Genomic DNA, 24188 nt, shown 5'->3' with positions numbered 1-24188 from the left:
TTGAGCGTGGATGGAATTTCCGTCTGACCTAAAACGCTTGTGTGGACAGAGGTCATCCTAGTTTTAAAATGCTCTTCGAAACTGAAAGTATTGGTCTGGACGTAGCCTGAATGACTCAGAATTGTTCTTTCTCAATAGAGTACTGGTGGCGGACTTAGTTGTTCTCATGGGGATAGTTGAGAATAGCTTGCGGGACATCACCCACTATGTTATTATGATCCTGGGAAGTCTTCTGATTCTAATTTCTTTCCGAGGAAGACTTTAATGGTTTACAGCTGATCAGCAAACAGCCTTATTGTTTCCTTTTATATTTTAATGCGACTACCCATTGTTGGTTGTTGTTGTGGCTCTTTGTCGTTGAGAAATTTGTCATTTTAAATCACTGGTTGGCCATGAAGAACGAAGTTAAAAACATGTGAAAATGTTTTTTAGAGGCTTTAGGGACCTGCAAAACCAGCACCACCACCAACCAGTCTTCCATTAGGATTATCAGAACAGATATTGACATCCATTCTCATACCGTGCTGGCTGCAGAGACCCATTCTGAAGCCTCCATATGAGCTCATACCAAAAGAGTGCTTTAGGACCAAGAATCCTCAGATTTCAAACCTCATTTCTACACTGAGTTCATGAAGGATACTTGAGCCATCAGGTTTAGATATCACATAGTCAGCCCCAAACGTAACTTCCATTGCATTAAATATTCCCATACATTTTTAAGTTGGTCTCTCGGCATCAAAGTAGTTCTTCACCGCAGCTCATCAACTGGATCGGCAAATCGAGCCCCTATGGTCCATAATGCAGTACAGCCTCAAGATTTTATGTGCTCTGCAAATGGCTTTTCCTCCATTGACATAATACTGATTAACAGAAAAGTGGGTGGCTGGTACATGGCCCCCCCTCCCCGTGAAAGGTCATAGTGCTTGGTCACATGAGGCTGTGTAATCTGCACACTGACTGTGCTTTTTTTTTGGCAGATGACAAATTGTTCAAAACTTACCTACAGTATCTGGCAACTCACCACCAGCTGTTTGAGTCGGTGCCCAAAACAGACAGACATTGTGGTTTTAAGCTGAGAAGGATTAGTGGGAAAGTTTAAGGGCTGAATGGAGGAATTGTGTTGGTATTTCAATATTCTGGGGGCTACTGGGTCTTTTTTCATTTCCTCACTTGGTGAATTAACCAAAACAATTGTACAGTTAGAAACTTGCGTATCTGAGATCGTCTGCATAGGAGCAGTTCCACTGTTTGTATTGGTCACTCGTAATGGATCACGATGATTCATTGCCGTGAACATGATTCGTCAGGTAGATTTGAATCTGCAATGGTGGTGAAAACAACTCCCATGATCCCGCGCTGCTTCACAGCGTCGTCAAACTGTCCTGTTGGCAAAGTTAAAATGATTTGTGATTACTACTCTGAATATCAGCCATAGTAAAATCTTGTGGTTCTACTGTCTTTATGTCCCTGTGACATATAATTACGTGCCTCTCATTAATGTCCACTGATAGCAAGACCACTTTGGGATAGAAAACTATAGTAGTTTGTTTTTTATAAGTGAGGAGAAGGCTGAGATGTTGAGGCTCTGATGGAAAAAGACTCAATACTGTATATATTTTCTATTGCTTCTTAAAAGGCAAGCAACGGCAGTCCCCTGCCACAATTTCAATACCCTTTTCTCCACGGCAGCTGTCAATCCAAACCTTAGGTACGAGTTTAATTATTGCTTGTTCAGATGTTTTCTCTTCTTCATTTGTCTCATTACCCACTGTGGGTCTGTTTTAAAAACAGTGATATTACAGTTTGATTCCCACAAATATCACACTGATTTTAAATGATCAGGACCAACCTGGTGTGTTTGCCAGCAGTCAGAGTGGGTAGATTTTATTTAAATGTATTCACAGTTTTCCCCTTTTACCAACACATGCACACAAAAATCCTCTTCATCTATTGTAAGTAATGCCGCACTAGCATTTGCAGAACAATACTGATTTATCGTGCAGCCTGAAAAACGTTCTTCTCGTGGACAGCCATCTGTTTAAAATATGTATTTTTCAGGAAAGATTTAAGTTTTGCTTAATTCTGCTTGATTAAGTAGTGAAACTAAATTAGCAGTAAACCTTTAAAGCACGTTTTCCACCAAGGATTTTATCAAAGAGTGACTGATAAAGGAATTAATAAAGTGGTTTGATAAGAGCTAATTGAATTTAACTGATACTAATCGTTTGACTAGTAATCGCTTCACTAGTAATGAAGCTGCTAGCCCTAACTCTTCTATTCCATCGTATTTACCCTCCGAAATTAATAAGATTACAAAGTTCAACTGTTCCTCACATGATTCAATTTTCACCCTGCTTGAACTCAGGCTTCCATGTGAATTGCCTTGCAGTTGTCTCTTATTAAATCTAATAATTCTATTAAGCTACAAAAGGCAGATAATTCAGTCACCGTGTAGATACAAGGTTTTTGATAGTTTTTTTCGCCCTTTAAACGTGAGCAGTTTCATATGAGCTCCTTTTGAATATCAAAAATATTCCTGGTTTTGATATCCTAAATTGTGTTGCATTAACTTTGGGGAAAGGATTCTCGCTGATGTCTTGTCACCGGTGAAATGGATTTAGGCCAAGCAAAATGCCAAATAGACAGTTATGCCTGCATTTGATAGTTTTCCAAAGTTGTTCACTGAGGTGAAGCGTTTTCACCCATTGTCATGTGACACACATGTCACATGGTGTTAGTGCAAAATATCATATCCCTCAAACATGCAGTTGACGTAGCTCCAAACACTACCTGTGTAACGGCATACCGGCATTAGTTTACTTCACTAAACTGAAAGATGCAAAGCTGTTATTTTTTTTAAATAAAAGTTGCTTAAAGTAAATATTATTTTATTCAGCTTGATCTGAAGAAAAATCTTGTAGTTACAAGAAAAACCCTCTTGAGCATTTGATCTGAACCAAGTGGAGCACTCGGTGTTCTTATAGCCAACAGTTGGTGGCAGGTTCAATGACTGGATAAATTACCCCAAAACAAACTGAACAGAATAGAACACCGTACACTTACATGGGATCATGCCGTCACCGTCAATTCTCTACTTTAATCCCCACCTCCAGACTGAGCAGCAGTAGATCAGAAGCCGGAGGCCCCCCGTTTGCCTGATTAACCACTCAGGGCAAAGTTTGCCGCTGAGGCTCTGCCACTGATTGGTGGAGCTCAAAGGTGAAAGCTGTTCAGCCAACCTGCCTGCGTCTGAGCATTCCCAACCATCATTAGCTTCACACTGCATTGTTGTCCTCTCAGTTCTTTACCAAAGAAGTTAGTGGGAAGAGGCAATTCTCATAAATGCCCACATGTTGGTCACTGTCACCTGATGTTTGTTGACTCACAGATTGAGAATAGTGCAAGTCATTTTAATTCAATTTTTTTTTTATTGCTGCAGTCATAGTCAACACTTCCTGGCCATTAACATCTCAGTCACGGAAATTGTGAAAATATCTGACCATTATTGCTTTGTTAGGAATTTTCCCAGCCAGGGTTTGTCATAACTGTATACTCTGCGTTTTTTTCATTTCATTGACAGTGCATTTTCCATCTGGTTCCCCTTTTTCCTCTTTCATTTCTCTTACCCTTCAATCTGTGAGTTTCTGTCAGGGTCTACTTGTAAAACCTTCTTCAAAGCAACAGCTTTAAAACCTGGTGTCTTTGGAACATCTGCAGAGTATTATCTCAGGGACCAGAGGAGATGTAGAGATGCAGTTGCAAGGTCCGCACCACCCTCTTTAGAGATGGTGTGCACGTGAGAGTATAAAGTCTCATCATATCATAATATCAGATAGATCTAGATAATGTGTTACTTTAAAGATGAATTAAACAGATTGCTCATATTTCTACTGTGTACAACAAAAATGTCAACCCACCATCAACATTTCATGGCTTATTAAAGACCCATTGTCACTTGAGTTGCTGTTAGACATGCACTGAACTTTCAGATTATCTGGAGCCGCTGTATGTGACAACTCAAATGACCAGAGGCTTCGGACAATCCTCAGAGTTATTCCTGCTAGCCCTCTATTAAACACAGCTGATAATGTCAGAATGAGCCCATGTGAGAAGAGAGCTGGAGATTATCGGGAGGAATAGCCGTGAATGAGGGGCCACGTTGATAACGTTTCTAACATGCAACGGACGCAAAACTGAAAAAAACCCAACAAATATCTCAGGAAAAAGAGGTTTGATACACGTACATGTTGACACGGGTGTCAACTTGCAAAGATTCAAGATTCACGAGCTTTTGGTAATTAAAAACCGAAATCTAACCAAAATCACGTTATCTACAGAACAAAATGTATGTCCAGCCTCCTGCATGCTGCACCACCCCTCAACTGAACGCTCCAGAGATTTCTCTGTTGTGAACACAACTCTGAGAATCTCCTCCTGCGTTTTTCATATGTGAAGGGCAAACTCCAGATATAGTCTGGAGCCCATTGACCGGTCCTTTTCTGGAGTACATGTCTGAGAACTGCTTTATTGATACCAACATTAATCTCATCCCACATTTACTCTTCATCTTAATTGATTACAAAGAAGCATGAAACCCAACAACTGCTAATGCTTCTATTTCAGCAGTTGTGTATATGTAAAATGTAATCATTCCGGTGATCATGCAGTGCAAACTATTGCTTTAAAAAATATTTATCATATTTATATATATACAGACACCATTGCGACCCTTATTTTAAAAGTTTATAATCTCTTTGGTAAATATGTATGATTACATGGATGCTGATTTTCTGATTATATTGCTCAGCCCTAATTTGGCTGAGCTTTTCAGTTCTTTCCTCCCATTGCGCATAGCTTTATGGACCATTACAATCCCTGTAGTCCACCGGCATGTACCCGCTGGAAACAGATTAGGATTTTGTTGTACACTTTGTCCAGCCCTTAATAGGGCCTCAGTGCTGGAGCACAGCACTCCAGGGTAAACCGGATGAAGGAAAATATTGAACCCTGAAGGTCCTCCTCTGATGGCTGTAAAGGGAGACTGAGGACGTACTCCATGCTGATCTTGAGTCCTCTCAGCTGTGACAAAATGCATTTACAGTACACACCACATTGACTTTCAACCATTACACCAGGATGACAGTGGAAACAATTGCCATTTGCAGATTGCTGGCGAGAAATATGTACGCAACAAATGTGACGGCGCAGTCAGACTAACACGAAGGCCTAGCTTTTTGATTAAGTAGAGGATTCATTAAATCTGCTTAGCAAGTGGAACAGAGAACAAACACTCACTTTCTGCTGACCCGCCCCCCCCCTCCACACACGCTTGAAGAAACAAACAAACAAGCAACCCGAACGGGATGCAACAGAGGGGCATTTGTGCAGCATTAGCCTCTTAGGCTAACAAAGGAGAAATTACTGGACCATGTCCTGACAACACAGCTCCACAGCACTGCATTTGGTCCGAGCACACTACGGGTGTGTGATCTGCCACAGCTAGAAAATGGATTGCATGTGCCATTAATTATTTAATGTCCATTACAAACAAATAAGCATTAAATATTAATATCTGTGCTACTACAATAGTTATACTTACCAGCCCACTGTTGTTCCAGACACAGAATATCATCACTATACATAGGTGTATCCCTTTCATCGTTGCCACACTGGTCCCCACCATGGCGCCAAAGTTAGACAGTAAGAACATAATAAATGTATCCTTAACATCTGTATATTTAATGATATTTAGATCTGTTTAATCCTCAAAGTGATCATTTTATCAGCAGGGTTGGTTGTATAACCCTGGGCATGTTTTTGTCCCCAACTGTTGTGTTTGTCTAATAATAATACACTAGAGGCTTGAACATGATTGTGGTCCGTCTCCAGTTTCTGGAGTGTAGTAGTGAGACTGAAATCTTGTTATTGCATCATAAAGAAAAACATCACCACAGAAACTAAACAGCCGGTTAGAGCAAACCCTCTAGATGTTAGCATTGGAGAACATTTTTTGGGACATGGGTAAATGCCTTAGTCTAAATGTGAAACGTTTATATATATATATATATATATATATATATATATATCCATGTTATCAAAAATCAAAACTTTTTCAAGGTTTGAACATCATCACTCCAAAAAAAGAAAATCCCCTAAACAGATCTATTTTGGACATTGCATTGTGTCTCTTTGGTTCAACCAGCTGTGTTTTGGAATCAAACAAATCCAGCGCTGGTCTGTTTGTCCCCTCATTGGTATGCTGCTGTCTCTGTCACCATGTGGTCACCAGTTCACCGTCTTGCTGCTCTTCCTGTCATGTGGCTGCCACGTCCTACAGTCTCTCCCTTCAGTGATAAAGACTGCTTATGATAATATTTGGCATCGTTTTTGCAGCCAATCTTGAGCATATCAACTGTTGCATTTCTCTCATGTCTTTATGCATTTGCACAAGTAGGATCTGTTAGGTTCTGGTTGTCTGCATCGGATCAGGGGAGATTATAGTTTGGAAGCCACAGAAGTGTTTTAAACTAACCTCAAGTCAGCTACTATGTTTGTCATAAATTTGACTCACTTAGGCTACATCCACAGTAATATGTAAACTTTTAAACTTCTGCTATTTTTACGACTGAATTCCACACATATTTTAACAGCCTTAAAACAGAGGGTTTTGTAAACATTGCTGGGCCTGGCTTAGGTTGAAAACTCTGGTGTAGTGATGTAGTCTGGATGAGAAGAAACTCAGATTTATAGAAACAACGTAGACACCCATGTTTGCCTCCTGATTGGGTCTTATCAGTCAGGACGTGTCCTTCCCTGATTCGTCATGCCCTTATCAAGTGACCCTTTTCTGGTAGAAATCAAACAACAATCCAACATAACGAATTAAAAGAGTTGCTGACCTTGTTGTCTTTGCTAGCAGCTATTGTGCATTTACAGCACATGCATGCACAGTGTACGTGGATGGTTTAGCATGGATAGACTATGTCTGACACACAACTAAAATATTTGTCTGGATGGAGATAATTTTTGTTTTAAACAGAAACATATATGTGTGGAAGTAGCCTTTCGCTGTTTCTTTCACATCTCATGTTTTTTATGTGAACTAGACTCTGCGAAGCTGACCTTAAAGTTGGAGTAATAATTGTTTAGATGTCTTGTTAGTTCTCCTGTCAAGATAGTTGCTGCAGCTCAAACTCTGGTCTTGTGTGTTTAAAGAAAGTGAAATCAACTCAAGGGTCATAAAATGTTGAAGTGCACGTTGTATGGGAATAGCTTTCCAGTTGAAAGCTGAAGTGGCTCATGTTGGGGGAAGAGTCATTTAGAAACTGTTTGCAGTTCACCAGTCTGGGATTATATTGGTGGTTGAATTATTTTTTCATTATAACGAACCCACAAACATTTTCAGGATTTAAAAAAGTATGCTGTGCAGTATGTCTGTGATTGAGACCCATGCATCAGTGTTGTGTTTACCTCATGGGTGGTGGTGCTGATTATGCACCATTTCCCTCTAAATGTTTACATTGCATCATCGCTTAAACTCAATCTGTCGCCTTCATGGCACAATGATATTGTTGAATTATATAGTTAGGTCAAAGCTTTCGTGAAGCTGCTGTAAACAGATGTGTCTCTCTTTGCCCGGTGCAGCTGTTTACTGACCCGCGTGCCAAGTCCACAGAGCAGTTCGGGGAGTGACTGTCGAGAACTGGTTCTCATGCAGACTTGGTTTTCCTGTTTGAAACTCGGGAGCAGATTCTGAGTTATGCTTTTTGTTGGAATATAATCCAGTTGAGTCGTAAAAAGATCCTTTTGTGCTATTTGTCCCTGTGCCAAGTTGAACAGTTTCAAGTGCAGCTATTATTAAACGCAGATGACAGAAACTATTTGGCAAGGCTAACTGTACACATCATCATGTGTGTTTTTTCTCTTTTGTTTCTTATGATTGACCCATGTGATTCTCTCGTGTGCATTAATACAGTTTCCGATATTTTAATAAATCAAGACTCTCACAGACTTGTTTTACATCGTTTCTCATGTTTTCAACTGTTAAGCTAATGACACAGAAAGCCAAAGTAGTATCTGTCATAATTCTGCTCTTGACTTCCAGAGTGTATTTGTGGTCTGTTGTGGAGATAGAACGACGACAGTAAGAGAACACATATGGCCAAAGATGGTCTACACTAACCAGACAAACAGGCTGCAGGGGTCTCTGTTCCCATCAGATTCATGTGTGTGTGTCGTTTGAGGGGAAAAAAAGGATAAACAGAAGTTGGGCTGAATTTATGATAATGTGCATTCCCCGAATTCTTGCAAAATAGATGGAACCTCTTCAAGACTAATGGTGTAGGACTATAAATATGCATGCAGTGATGTGCAAGCTGGGATATACCACAATGGCAATCAATAACTTTGTCGTCATTGCTGTGGACAGTGAAGAGAAAGCAAATGGGATGAGGAAGACTGGAGTGCTCCTCAGAGCAGCACCATTAGACAGCGACCAGTGAGAGCAGCTCTCTGTTCGCTCCCTCTCTCTTTCCGCTCACAGCGCCTCTTGGCAGGAACAGGCAGCAGGAATGTGAGGCTGCTCTGTGCTCCTCTTTGCTGGTCTGCAGGGGTGTGAGCGCCTGGTCCTGGGCTGGGGCTGCCGCTGGTGCTGCTGGCCGCTCGGCTCAGGCTAGGATGGGCTGGACTGCACAGCAATGCAATGTACTGGCTGATTGTTGTTTCTACAGCACTGGGAGGGAAGAGGAGCCGCTCCCTGGCGCCCCAGCAAGGCATGGCCGCCCCTTCCTGTGTGAGGCGCTGATGGCTACCAGATGGTGGGTGAAGAGAGAGGAGGAGGGGTCCCACACTTTGTCCCTCTTATTCTCTCTTCATCCTTTGTGCCTTTTTATAGTCCTATTTTTCTCCTTTTTTGTGTGCAAAATCTTCTCTTTTCTTAGCCTCATCTTTATCTCTTTTTTGCCTCTGTTGCTTCCACTTCTAATTGTCCCCCTTCATAAAGGAGGTTGAAAAGGAGACTGATGGTGAACCTGAACTTGCAGGCGTCCCAGTCTGTGTACCATCAGAAACAAAAGTTGTCACTGTGACTCACGTGTGATCAAAGACTCGCTGAATAATTGTATACTCTGAAGGCCTATTCATGTGGTATGTTGTCTTTAAAAGTCTGCGTGTAAGATTACGCTTTATTGTCACTGTAGCTGCCATCACCAAAGAAGTCGGCACACACACCTGTTCCCCAGCAGCGAAGTACCACATGTGGTGCCTGGTGGTGGGTTTGAGGAAGGACTCGTGAGAACTGAGCTGTGTGACCAGTTCACTGTTTAAAAACCTGCTGCTCACCAACAGGAGGCCCTCTTAACTCACAGCATAGACCTTTATTACCCCTTTAGATGAGTTTCCAGGATACGCACACATTCACAAATGACTTTACTCACTCGCTTGGTTAAATGACCCCTTTTAACCCTGTTTGCTGATTGAACTGTTGGTGCTTTTAAGCCGCCTCTCCCTCAAGTAGCTTTTGAGGAAGCACAAGCATTGTCTGTCTATACTAGATTGTATATTGTGGCCAGGAAATCAGCATAATGATTTTATTGAAAACACTTAGAGATTAAAAATACACAACTTTCTGTAATTGATCAAGGTTTAATAAAATGCAGACTGTCTCACAAAGAAGGGGTTTCAATTTGTTGGCTAACTGATTATATTGAAGGTGATATTTTTCCACGTACTGTATATATTCCAGGTTTAAGGGATTTCTAAGTTTTGATCAGTGAAGTGGGAGAAGGTAAAGGGTGCCCCCAGGATTCAGCAAAAGATTGATTGATTGATTGATTTGCTGATTATATCATTAATTACTTGATTTAGCTCTATATAATGTAAATAAATTGTTAAAACATGCCTACAGCAGTTACCCAGAGTCTAAGGTGACATCTTGAAATGTTTCATTTAGTTTCACCTGCAAATCTAGGAGATTTTCAGTTTACAATCATAGATAAGCGAACCAGGAAATATTAACATTTGAAACCAAAACAGAAGATGTAGCCAATGAGGCTTCGGCATTTTGCATTACATTGACTTTACAATCTATCAATTATCTAAATAGTTGGCAATTAACTTCCTGTTGATTGAATACCTGATTAATCAATTAGTTTTTCAACTTTAAAAATGAGGTTCCGATGTTTTATAGTGTTATCAATCACTATCAATCACCTATCAATCAATCGAAGGCAACAGCTAGCTCTGTGTTTGGACTTTTGTTAGTGTTTCCTTTCTTATTCACACGTGGACCACAGCTTGCATCTGTGAGGCCTTTATTGTATTGTGAAGGATTTTAAATCAGCAGTTAAATTTGACATCACAAGTTACATTTCGACTTGATGTTATCAGTGTGACCGTGCCTCGGGGCCAGAACTCATGGAGTGGAAAATTTGACTAATGTGGTGTTTATGATCAAGTTAGTCTGACAAAGAGAAGCTATTGCTGCCAAACGTCTTGTGACTCTGACCTTTTGAAAACTATCTCTTTGTTCGGTTGGCTCCTTTTTATATGGTGAATTTGAACACAACCAATTTTCCATTGTGTCAAAACTACAAGTTATGTGCCTTTAGAATCGTATGAACAATGCCAAATAAATTCAGATGATTGGATGAGTGCTACGTTTAGATCTATCTTTTTCCAGATTCTCCAGGCTCATTGAAAGAGACATTCCCAGGGAGCATTTGTCATATGCTCCAGCTCATACTGAGCCATAGGAGTTTGGTCCTTGAAAGTATAGCTGTTCTGATACAGATTCCAGCTTCAGAAATGCCCCAGATGCAGTTGAAAATGCAGGGTTGGTCATCCGTGAGTACACAAATCTACGTACTAAAGTATTTGGCACTATTGTTGCCAATTACAACACTAATGGTGTCACAATGCATTTGAAGAATCGTGTATGTATTTGATTTTCAAAGGGGTCAACCTGAGCCAGGCCTTACAATAATAACAATCATTACTTCCATAAAGGGTTAGTAGCATGCAGGTGTAAAAATATGCTATATAAGTATTTTTTTTAAATGCCCATGTATTGGATTGGTACTTGGTATTGGCCAATTATTGGAATCTGTTTCAAGAAGGGACAAATGGTATCATCTCTTCTTGAAAGTGGGATGATGAGCATGATCAGGGTTTAAGGAAGAAAAGTCTGCAACTGTGTCTGTTCACATTTAACTCCAAAGGTTCACCTGTCATTTCCCACACACCCACACAGATGCAGCTGGCACTCTAGTTATGCGGTGCTGTGTGATCTGACCCTAGCCGCTGTGTCTGCAGCCCCTTAATATAGCCCACTGCTGTCATGGTAGTTTTTGCCTCTCTTCCCTGGCTCAGTGCTGCGTGAGCGCCAATATGTTTGCATGTTTGTCCCATCTTGAGGACAGGCTGTGTTGAGGGGGGGTCAACCTGGAGGCTAGAGACTACGTGTGAAATATTGCTACTGACCTGTGTTATTTCCCAACTTGCTGTGAGACAGACAGGGCCGCAATAAAATGGATTGCGTCTGTATTGAATTTTCATTAATTTGTCTTTTTAATTGTTTTTTTAAATCAGTTTCTTATGTTGTGTGTCTAAGAAGAAGAGTCCGCAGAGCAAACTGAAGTGGACGGAGAAAGATGGATGGCTCTTTGCTTTCACCAGTGGTCCTGTTGTGGCCACTGTCCCTGATTGCATTAGAGTTACTATGGTGCTGCCTGATATCTTTGGCCTGGCCTCAAGCCAGAGGACGTGGTTAAACTTGCACACATGTACACACACAATCATGCACACAGTGAGAGAGACTCAGGGATGCACCAGAGACCCCTGCTCTCAGAGAGTATTTGTTTTCAGCCTGACTGGAAGCTGAGTGCGTGGAGGACCTACTCCTCTTGTCCACCTACTTTCTTGCCTTTTCTCTGAACTTTCCCTGGCACTCCTCTTTTTTTCATGCTTGTTTTTGGTGTGTGTTAGAAACCTGTGGAATACCTTGACCCTCTTCGTCTCCGCTCTAAACCCATGGCTTTTGGATAATCAACTACTGTTTAAAAGGGTTAGGGGAGTGCCAGAGCAGAGCACAAGGTTGGTAATATTATTACTTCACATTAAATAACTATTTATTGATATCACAAGATGTCAATTTATGTGCCGGTAAAATGAAATAGCTGAATTCATAATGTTGGAAAATGTTGTGGTTTGTAAATAGTAATCTTCTGTGTTGTGATGAACCACCCAACACTGTGGGAAGCTGCAAAGGGAATTTCCAACACAAGCTTTTTATGATCAGCAGCTTTGGTTACAGGTGTTTTATGTAATACACCCACTTGCAATTTAGGTTAGATTTCAAGAGAAGTTTGGTCTCGTGCTAGTATTTTTCTGCAATGCATATAATAACAATGAGTAGTTTCACAAGCTGTATCTTAGTGGTGCTGAAATGGAAAATTTTCATATGTGTCAAGTCTTGAATGAGTTCTTATAAGCCATGTTTTTGCACCTAATTTAGTATTACTTCAATTTCGTATATATGCCAATATGCCAGTCATGTTCTAACGTGACTATTTTTTTTTACTCAACTGTTATGTACCCATTTCGCCAGATTGCACTGTGCACAGGCCAATAGAAGCTGAAAGGAGAATTGTTTAAGCCACTCTCGTCAGCGGTCAAGGAACAGCGTGATCATGTGAACCAAATCTGCCATGCCAAAGGAATGTGTTGAATTCTAACGATGCAGCTTTGACAAGTGCATGTGACTTTGTGCGAGAGCTCAGATTGGCGATGGCAGCAGACGCAGATAGGATCAAAAACGGGAGACGATAGGCAGCACGTAATCGAAAGAAAGAATGTCATGTAACTGTCAAGGTTGTGGCGGAGCAAAGTGTGCAACGTTTTTAACCTCCTGCTTATCTGAAAAAGGCATTAGAACTGTTGGACCGAACAACGGGGAGATACTGTGGGAATGTGACCAACTTGAGTTTTGGGGAGTTGCGTATCCTGAAGTCAGATGAGCCGGTCTTTATCTCCAGCACAGCTTTGGTTCTCATGCCTGAGAGTCGGCTGCCAACTGCATTCACAAACCGTCCTCAGAGTATGCAGATTGAATAGGGCACTGTATGAACAAGGGTAATTAAGTACATTGAGTCTGGGAATCTTTTTCAGACAAGATTCCCATTGGCTATATACTGTATAAAGGAGCCATAGTAATTGTGGTGTTAGTGCATTAGTCAGGGAGTAACTGTGTCTTTCTGTCAGTATGTTTCTTTTAGATGAGCAGTTAAACGTAAGACAGTCAAACAATTGTTCCGTCAATAAGTGGCTGATGTCATTTTTGCCAAGAAATGAATTAGGTCATTGGCAGTTATTTAGTGTCTGGATAGGCAGTAAAATGGTTATAAAGATCCCGAAATGAAACGGAAACGATCTCTTTTACTGCAATTTATAAATGTATGAATTTTACCAAAACTGGACCAGAAGGTTTAAGCGAGCGAACATTTACCCCTTTTTCCACCAAATAAACTTTGGTTCTTGAAACTCGGGAAACTATTGTTATGCAGCACTCCAGTACAGATACTGTATTAGTTAGTAGCATTTTTTATCAAGTATTTCTTACTTGTTTTCTTCCTCCTTGTCTTCTTCATCCTCTGGCCAAAGATTAGAATATGTTAGTTCACTGTCACTGTTCACATTGGAAAAGCCTTGGTTCCTTTTGGTAACCGAATTAGGGAATACTGTTGTATTTTATTTTATTTCATAGTGGGTGTGAGAACCGGAACAGAACCTGTTCCGTGTTGGTAACAGTAGATGCACAACCTCTGTTTCTCTGTGTCCTATAAGCTTAATGTTGTTTCCTACTCTGCAGGGTAAAAGGTATTGATTGGTGACCTGGATTTTGCTCCTGCCACCACAAGCCAACATGGGCTTTACAACATGCTTGAGGAGCGATAACAATGAATTACAAGAAAGTGGCAAAGATACTTAAGCAATACAGCAAATTTTGGCTGGCTATTATTTTGGCTTTGCCTATCTCCTCTCACAAACAACTAATATATTTAAATTATTCTTATTCAGACTCAGATTTATAGGGTAGCTTTATGTATGCAACTCTTATCATTCGCAGGGTGTACAGACTCAGACTTGTGCTATCAATCAAGAAAATATGAGGTTGCTTTAGTATTTGTGTATTGAATTTTCTTCTCTCCATCAAACTGTTAACTGCACGTTGTTCTCCTCGTCATCATGAAGGAAGGCTGCTTTTAGTTTTGTTTTGAGTCTCCTAAGGTCAAATCAGAGGGATGAGATCAGAGCAGTTTATTTGAATATACATGTATCTTGAAAAGCAGTTAATGGATAAATATGGTGTTAACAGTGGGGTCAGAACCTGCCATTTGGCCTCTTTGCAGGTGCATGCATTAGAGAAAATATGTGAGTGCAGGGGAGCTGAGTACGAATGACTTCAGGCTTTTAGAACAAATCTACAGGCATGCACACACACACCCACAGAGGCCGACACGCAGCAAAAGAGAAGGGTAATTTAAAAGGGAAAAAAAAACTGACGTGGTTTTGTCATTTGCATAATAGTTTAGTTGGAAAAAAGATATTGCGTTGTCACCATTGCTGCCTGCATCTGTGGGAAGGATTCCACACATTCTACGCTAAACATGAATCACTGTATGGAAATCACATGAACGCACACGCAGCACACAACCTCTCAGGTATGTGTTCACACCACGCACATTCCCTTTCAACTGAACGTGAAGCAGTATCATCTGAATGTGACAATAGAGAGTGGAGGTGTGTACCAGTTTCAGGGGACTGGTTGAAAAAGGAGGTGTGTCATATTAAGTCGGCTGAGGAACAAGCCAAGGCATGCTCGACAGCTCAGCTCATAGAACAGGACACTAACACGGTTAATTCACCCACTAACAATCAACATGTTGTGTTTCTAATATGCAAATTCACCGTTCACTTATTCCCCTAATAATGAAATGGCTTGAAATATTCATTTACTAGAATAACTGGTAATGTAACTTCACTTGAACCTTGTTTTATCTTCTGTTCTGCTGAGTAACCAGGCACCACGTCTTTGAAAGCAACACCACTGCCGACACACAAGTGTGTATCAGAGTCCATTTCCTTATCTCTGCATTTCCTCCTGGACGGACTCTAGCAGGAGAGGGGCTAATTAGATCATGTCGAAGGCAACCTCTCACTGGCCGCTAAATGTGATTTGGAATAATTTTCATTGGTCTCATTGGATTAGACTGCTGCTGCTCACTGCATGGATAAGGATTAGGTTAGACGCACACACAGAGTGGACTAAACGAGTTAACATGGTACCTAGTATCATCTCTTTTTTTGGGGGGGGGGGGTTAATCCTCAATTGTGTTAAATCAAATAAACCTTAAATACAAAAACTATAAGCTTCACTTTCTTTTAAAGAAAGTTAATATGAAGTAAATAAGCCAAACACTCACATAAATAAACACGCGTACGTCCACACACTCAACCACAGATGCTTTTGGGGTCAGGATTTCAAGAAGTCATCCATCTCACCATGTAGTGGTCCCCCTGCAGGAAGAAGCAGGACTGTTACGAGTCTGCCGCTCAACCCACAACCTGCTGTGGTGTGAAATCCTGTGCTTCACTGAGACATGCAAGGCTGTGCCACTGCAAGCTCTTATCAGGACTTCACATGTAGAAAATACCTCCTATATGGAGTCTGGATTATTGTAGACTGACCTGTTTGTACTGACTGACGCATGTGCAGGAGTGAATCAAACACCACTCTGGAAAATTCACGGTGCACTTTTTGGCATGTGGGCACAGAATGTTGAGCACTGCAATGTTGATATTTTTGGGTTCTACCCACCTATCTGCAGCCAGCATGTTGTAGGTGTGCTGCACTGAAGAAGCGGCGTGAAATGGGTGTTGGGGTGGGCAGTTGTTGCCAGGGGAGGTGGTATGTTATTTTCAGTCCATTGTGTCTACTTCCTGTGGGTCAGGGGTTATTGGAGCAGGGTGTTGCAGACTTTACGGAGTAAGAGGAGGGGAGGGAAGTCAGCAGTGTAGGCAGGAAAAGTGGCCATACTCGCTCGACAACAGTGGCTGGTCAGCAGCTGGCTTACCTCGCTTCCCTCAAAACATTTTGCTCCGGGCAAAGCTTGGACTCTTCAGAACCAGGTACAGAGATATGACTTGTGTTTTTAATAACCACTGACCTTGTTATTCTCAGCTTTTTCCGTTTTTTATTTTGATGATTTGAATACCGTTTCAACCAATTAATTAGTTTTGTGACTCGCAGCAGAAGGTCAGAGCTGGAGTAAACTATCAAACGATTATTCTGCCAACATTAGCATGGGAAATATTTTGTGCAAAAGTGTGGATGGAAGATTCATGACTCTTACGTAACCAGAAAGCCACCTTGATCGTGGGGTTGTTTTGGGAATAGGCTCGTCAAGAGCGTCAATAATTGCACAGCAATTAAAGCACAATAAATCCTTTAGTGAATTGTATAGAAATTGCTGACAATTTAAAATTGATTGCATACTTACAAAGGAGTGTATGTTTATTAAGGAGCATGTGATTACGTGCACTAAATGAAGATCAGGCAGTGTGTTTCGAGGAGTGACTCAACGAGATATTGTTGTTGAGTACAGTTTGTTTTTTCTGAATTAAGTCCCATTAAAAATAAGACAGCGTTGCCCTTGCAAGGAAATAGCCATCATGAGTGTGCGACCACTTCCAGCGAGAGCACTGACAGCTCTTGTGTGTTTGTGTTGTATTCCTACCAGAAATCTTGACACAGCAAACTGATAGTAAACAAACTTCATTCTCTTAGAATATTTACATCTTCTCTAGAAATCGTTTCTCTGCAATAAGGTGCCACTTTGTTCTGATGGTTAGTTATTTTAGTGGTTATTGTATAGTTCTGTCACCTGACAGCGTGGAGATGCATGTTATGTTTAAACACAACTGAAGCAGTTTACCAGCTTGTCTGCAGCTATTTTTCTGTGCATAATAAGTAGCTCAGTACAAACAGTTAAAAACTGTCATCATTGTAAACTTTTACTTTTATCTCTGGGTTGGTCACTCATTCAGAAAAAACTGATTTCCATGCTATTACAGTTTACGGGTTGATGGCTGCAAACAAGGACGTGTGTGATTGTTGTTTTAGTGGAACCAGAATAATGCTGCTATACGCAAACTGTATACATGCATTAGTATTATTTTAGACCAGACCAGACCAAGAGGTTCAAAACAGGGATTTGTTCCTGCAACGGAGGTCAAACATTTTGCAAAAAAACCCACCTGCTGTATAATGTGAGCAAATCATCAACTTGGGTTATTGAGTTTTCATGGTGCAGCTGTGATTCCTTCTCTGCTTTCTCCTCTCAAAGCAAAGATGTTAAGTGTTTTAGTGCAGCATAGGAAAGACGAGACCATCACTATCCAGGTGCATTGTTTTCTGGACAAACTGTGAGACATTAGCCAAAGTAAGACGTTAATATAGAAGCGATTCTAAAGTTAGCATCTGACAAACCCCCAAATGCGACCACAGTGACAAAAGGAGGCAAAACAGGAAATCTTTTTGCTCAGAGTGTGTTTGGGGAACAGATGACCAGGAAGATAAAAAGCGCTAACAAAGTGGAAACTTCCACTAAGGGATGTTTTTTTGCCTTGTGTGTGTTTTTTCTCTCTTTTTCTCTGTTTCACAAAGCCCCATGTTTCCTGGAAAACACAGTCAGAGGTAGTGGGTTTAGTTTTGATGAAAAGGCGAATACTGCGAGTGCTCAACAGTTTCCTTTTATTAAACGCAACTACTGACACTTCTGTGCTCCCTCAGTCATACATGATGTGAAGCTGCGTTAATGTTTAAACCTGCTCCCTCTGAGTTAATGCTTTACCCCGTGAGCACAGTGTAAGCCTGAACACTGTGAAGAGAGGCTGGGGAGGTGTTGACAGAAATTTAATTGAACCGTTCTTGTTGTATAACAAGACAATCGCAGCACAGAACTACTTCATCCCTTCTTCACTTCCTCAGGCTCTCTTCTCTTACATCTTCCCCACCTTCTCTCTCTCTGTCTCCTCCCTCTATCTGTGGATACTCTAATGAATGATATGGAATCATTACTTCACTGAGAGTTCCTGTCCCCGCCCAACGAGAAAGAGTCAGTGCAGCTACGACAGCAGTTGCACAGTTGCACGGTTGTTTAAGCCAATGGACTAACAGCAGGACCATGGTTCTGGACTGTCAGGAATAGGTCCGAGGAACCACACATTTGGTTGAGAATACGTCTCCAACAAGACCTGAGAGAATGTAATACCTGCCGTTGCACACATTGGTAAGCACCATTATTTCCTCTGCAGATAGTTTTCATCAAAGTTTTGTGGAAAAAGCTGAAGTCTGCTCATATTTCTAGTTTAAACATCATTAAGTACTTCCAGCTCCTGCTTCTGTAACTTAGACCTACTGTCAGGGAGGTTGTGGTTTTTCTGTTTTCAGCCTGATTATTTTGTTTGAGACGTAAAATAGTTTGAAGAACCGTGACATTGTCTTGTTGTTGTAGGTCACCTGCTGCAGACCGAGAATTAAGAACACCTGTTCGGCCTTCAGACGTGCTTTCATTTGAATGTTGGTCTTTGTGTGCACTGTTTGCAAAGATAGCAGTATGACTACCAGGGTCTGTGTTCTTTGGACAGTTACCGTAGATTGTTAGGGCCAGGGTCAGGTGGCGCCTGGCTGGGTGAGAATTTCACAGCTGCACATGAAAGCGCAGCGACTGTGGGAGCGATGGTTTGTGTGGCTGATGAAAGGAGGGAACTTGCTTGTTTTGATCGTAGAGTAGCTGCTCCTTATGGATCGATACACCGATGATGAGCGCACATATATATATATATATATATATATCGGATGATGTCTAAGTGATGCACTCACAGGAGGAGCTCCTTATGTAGACGCAGCTGCTGAAACTTGGTGTTGATCTGATGATTCAACATAAACTGAGCTATAACTTGTACACACACATACACACTGTCTTTACATTACACAACAGATGTCGGTTCACCAGTTTATTTCTGGCAAAGTAGGAATGCACAAATGTTACCTCCACCGTAAACCCAGCTGCATAAAACAACTGTTCTGTGTTGTTGGTATGGAGCCAACTTATTTGGCCTTGTTGCCTGTACAGAGGCTGGTGCAGGCTCACATTGCTGCGCCAGTTTCTTTACAGATCCTCATTATAACAATATTATATAATTATTATTTGCTATCTGGTTCTGTAATAATACATGATTATTATTTATGATAATTTTATATAATTATATCTTGAGAAAATTCTTAAATTGAGGTTCACAACTCTGAAGTCTAAATGAAAGATAAAAAATCTAATGTGTCCATAATCAGCTACAGCATTTTCAAACTGCCGTTTTACCTCATTTAATATGGTAAAAAAAGGATATAAATATATATACAGTATATGTTCTCAAAATAAAAGTCTGCACTTTCGGGTGTGAAAATGCCCCTTGTGATAATCTGTCATGTGGTATTTAATACAAAACATAAACTAGAATATGGGTTATTAGGAGCATATGTCGTTTGTGAGGCCTTGTTGTGTTAATGCAGGGTTAGCTGCAGTCCAAGTGTTTGCAGATGATCAAAAATTGATGTCTTGTTTCTGAGGATTTCTGGATTTTAGCTTTGGTTCTTGTGGAAGAATCAAGACTTGAGATCCTCACTGTTGTGTCTCTGACCTGTGTGGGAAGATGGGTTGGACGCACACAAAGCAAGGATGTGATGTTTCAGTGCAACAAAGCTTTTGTTCTTGTTTTTCTCTCGGAGAGGGAATGAAATGAAGAGGTTGACTCTCACATGGGAGCAGCGCTGTGCTGTGGATGTGAATGATAATTGATAAGTTCAGAGACACCCGGGAGTTAATTTCTTGGGTTGTTGTGGGTGTTCTTGGGATGGACGTGCAAGTGTTCAATAGGACACACACACAGGCACAGATAAGCTAATGTTGCTCTTACTTCAGTCTGTTTGTCTGGGTGGTCCTATCTTTAACACTGTTCTCACTCTATTTCTCCTTGTTAATTTCCTCTGCTTTCTTTGGCCTCCCTCCTATTATGGGTGCTAGGAAAGCATACTTTTATTATATTATTTCCTACTAAATGGTTTATTTTGGTGGATAATCTTTGTCGGTTGTTTGTATGAAGACAGTATTACATGACTGTGCGAAACGAAGCGTTTATTTTGCTGTCAACGGCAATACCTTTTTGTCTTTTGGATATTCTTCCGCATGGCACTGATGCAAGCAGGTAAATTATATGAAAGTAGATAATTCCAAACCGGAGGACAGCCAAGACAAAACAAGGAGCTTCTTCAGTGGCATGGTGGTGTTTTGAAAGTCCATAAAAATGTACTTATGCAACAGACTGTGTCCCCACAACAAACTAATAACACCACTAACCTATTTTACCACTTATGCAAGAATTATGTCAAACAACACACAGACACACACACAGAGAGTCTGTGGATGAGAGCCAAAGCACAGTCGAGTTCTCAAAACAAACCACAGTCTGATGTTGCAACAGGCTTCTGTCCTTGATGCACCTTATCACAACAAATCTCAGAGATGGGAGATAAAAGCTGCTGTTGTAACTTACACCTGCAAATATATTACCTCACAGGTTAAAATTTACAGATAATGTGCCATATCATGGTATATATTATATGCAATTATCTATTTTGATACGTGAGATTTTGCTCATATCATACAGTATGACACACTTTAACTTTTCATTATTATCCTTCACTGTTTCCTAGGTGTGGTAAAGACATGTCTGAGGAATTGAGTGGTGGACAAAATCATCAAATCATCTCGGATTTTCCTTGTTGTTTTTCTATAATTATTTCCTATCTGCAGCCCTGTTGAGGTAGAAGTAGTTCAACATACATATTACATCACAACTTGATGAAATGCACATTAATTCCTCCAAAATGCATTTGTTAAGTTAGTAAAAACGTTTGAGTACTTGCAACCTGGACTCTAAAGCAGAATAGAAATTGCAGGACCTCAATATTGGGTTAAAATCTGGGTTTATGCACTCGGCACACTTCTTATATTTCCTGACTTAGACAGGGTATCTTTGCAGAATTAGTGTTTGGGGTCACTGCTCTGCCAAGGGAGACCTTTTGTGAAGCGGCCGTGTAGAGGAAGCTGTCCATGCTGTGGCATCTCTGACCTCGTTTCTATTGAGAGTGCAGATGGGAAACAGAATCGTAAAGTCTCCACAGGAAGCAGAGGGAGGCTCACATCCAGGGAAGAGGATGGAGCCTTTAGATGCAACACCAGAAAGAGAGATGCAAAGAAAGTGATTTGTCCATAATTATGAGCTTGAGCTGAATGTAAATGAAGACATGGATATTTCATTGCTGTAATCTGGGGACAGGGCTTTGGGCTTCATTCAATTAGGAAAAGGAACATGAAAGGTGAGAAAAGGCCGGTTTTAAAGCCATCTTGACTTGCTTAATGTGATGTCTTTAATGTTGGTTAGGATATAACACGGTGAAAGATCAGTCTAAATCAATAGAACTAAAGAGACAGGTTGTTTATCTTCAATTTTACTTTCAATCAAATGTTTAATTTGTTTAATTGGGTAAAATTAGAATAGGATATTGATTTGAATAATAACTGATAGTCATGATTATAAAAAAGAGCCAGACTGTTACAAAGATGGAATAATTGGTAATAGTAATAGTAATAATTGTTGAATATGTCGGGGTGCACTCCCACTACATTTCTGTAAACTAAACACAAACCCTCTGGTCTCTCGTTGTCCCTCCCCCTCTGATTTAGCCGTGGCAGTTAAGAGGGTCTGGGACAACCTGATTACATAGAACAGGAAGTCAGGGGAGGGAGCGATCTCAAACTGCCGACCCTCACACACACACACACACACACACACACACACACACACACACACACACACACACACACACACACACACACACACACACACACACACACACAGCAACATGATAACGTCACAACTTAGGCGCAAAAACTATAAACAACAACAACAACATGCTTGTTCTCTCATAACAGCACTTAACTGCTACAAGCTTGGAAGGTAGGCTCACTGTTATTCACTGATATACAAAGTATTCATCATCGTACGTAAGATTTAAAGGTGATATTTGTCATTTTTAAAATTATAATTGTTCCTTATGGTGCACTCTCAGTTTCGGTGATGACGGTTAGTCTTTATGCAATGCATGAGAAGTAGAAAAAACATTAAGCTGCAAATGTCAGTTGCTTGTTTCTAAGAAGGAGTTTGTGGGATCATGGCACAGGCATCATTAGTTAAAAGATACCGTTACAAGGTTGTGACACTGGATGTTTGTTTACTTTAACTCTAAATGAGATGTAACGTGATGATTGTATTGCTTTAAGCTAAATATAGTCCACTCTGCATTATGTCTAAAACAGACTGAATTCGTATTAATTCATATTAATAGATTATATTAATAGATTCATTCATTTTTACTGTCACTGTACAAGTGCAATACAATTTGTACAGCAATCCTGTAGACGCCTAATTGATAACACAAACGGCTGTGGCTGTGGGGTAGAGCGGTCGTCCTCCAACCAGAAGGTTGGCGGCTCGATCCCAGTCTTCCCTAACTGCACGCCGAAGTGTCCTTGCCCCTCATAGAAAAAAGTGCTGCCCATAGAATATCTCTCTCTCTCTCTCTCTCTCTCTCTCTCTCTCTCTCTCTCTCTCTCAAGTAAACACGGATACACCTGGAATCTTTCTAAGGTGAAAGCTGGTGTAGTTTATTGAGGAACTGGTATTCAGACACTTATTTACTTTGTCCTTTGTGCTTACCAGCTGTTGTGCCAGCCATAGTTCATGTCAGGTCGAGCGTGCAGTGAATTTATCAAACAACATGACGGTGATCTCACCAGTACAAATCAAGAGTGTTTACCTCAGAGTCAGAGAGTGGTGGTAGAATTTGGCTGACTATTAACCACAGTGTACGATGCTGGACCCCATGCATGCACATCTTTCATGGAAGTCCCTTGTCCTTCCAGCAGGCGGAGGGCTGATGACGCTCGCTGAACACTCACTTAGCCGAAGGACACGCACTCTTACTTGTACGTTAACTGCCCTCGCTGGTGCTCAAGGAAGTAAAAATAGCTGTTTAGCAAGAATCCCAGTCATGTCTCGCTAACAAAGATTGATTTATACAATTTGCGGCACTCAGCATAGAGGAGCTTTTGTCCCTCCTCTCCTTCTCTTTCTGCAGACCTCGTCACCAAGGCCAAGAGCGCCAAAACCTCTGACGCGCTCGACACTTCTCTCTTAGAACAGTCTTTGTTCAGCGCAGTCGTAGGGCCCTGATAGTGAGGCTTAGGGAAGCACTGTGGTCGGCAAGATTGCATATTTGTTTAATGCATTTGTGTCAGACTGCAGTGTCATGGAATTGTTTTGTAGGTTCGTTGCGTTTCTGCGTCAGCAGATGCAGCCATTTGATATTCCAAATATTTGCCCAAATAGCTGAAAATGTCAAATGCACTCTCTGAAATTCACTCCCTATTTTTGTTTCTCCAAACACCCACAGTATGTCCCTCCATGACACATGATTGCTAGAATCTGACAGTGCAAAGGAAGAGATATAGTGATGTAGTCGTGTCATTCATGATTTTAAACAAAAAATTACTGTTACTGTTTTGGTGTTGCTTTAGTGTAACCTTTCATTGACTCTTCCTGAATCATGGGATGTTTCCAGATTCTTCCTAGATATTGTCATTAGAAAACTAGTATTTATTAAGGAGCTATTACAGGAAATCAAATAAAAGGGAAATATTTTCTAATATAGCGGTAAGTAATGAAATTCATGTATGCTCTTCCACATGGAAGCTGAGTAAGATAACACCTGATTTATTTACATTTTTCTCACCTCCCTCAATGTGACCTCATTCCCTCTAATGAGACTGCCCTGCAAAGTAAACAGATCAATACTGGAACTCTGGAATCTATTGTGTGTTTAATATCCTGCTTGTGTGAGATACACTGTGCGAGTATTTTTTTTCTTCTTGTCATATCCACTGTCCACAAAAGGTGGTCTGGTTTCTGCGTGGCCATGTCTGGTGTGGATTTCTGGCAGATGCAATGATAGC

General features: G+C 40.8%; 1 protein-coding gene across 10 annotated transcripts in view; it reads left to right on the top strand.

Moving 5' to 3' along the window:
* Positions 1–24188, top strand: part of gab1 (GRB2-associated binding protein 1) — a 50391-nt gene that overhangs the window by 2743 nt on the left and 23460 nt on the right. The window contains exon 1 of one of the 10 annotated variants that reach the window (XM_035168639.2): positions 8599–12090. The exons of 7 other annotated variants lie outside the window; for them this stretch is intronic. The gene's annotated coding sequence lies outside the window, so the exon portion shown is untranslated. Of the gene's footprint in view, positions 1–8598; positions 12091–12160; positions 16186–16235; positions 18348–24188 lie in introns of those variants that run through there. 2 more of the 10 variants (XM_035168629.2, XM_035168648.2) reach the window with 2 other exon arrangements.

This window comes from Hippoglossus stenolepis, chromosome 2 (assembly GCF_022539355.2).
Source record: "Hippoglossus stenolepis isolate QCI-W04-F060 chromosome 2, HSTE1.2, whole genome shotgun sequence".
Taxonomy (NCBI): Eukaryota; Metazoa; Chordata; class Actinopteri; order Pleuronectiformes; family Pleuronectidae; genus Hippoglossus; species Hippoglossus stenolepis.
The sequence above is the reverse complement of the archived record's forward strand: the minus strand, read 5'-3'. Positions and strand labels throughout refer to the sequence as shown.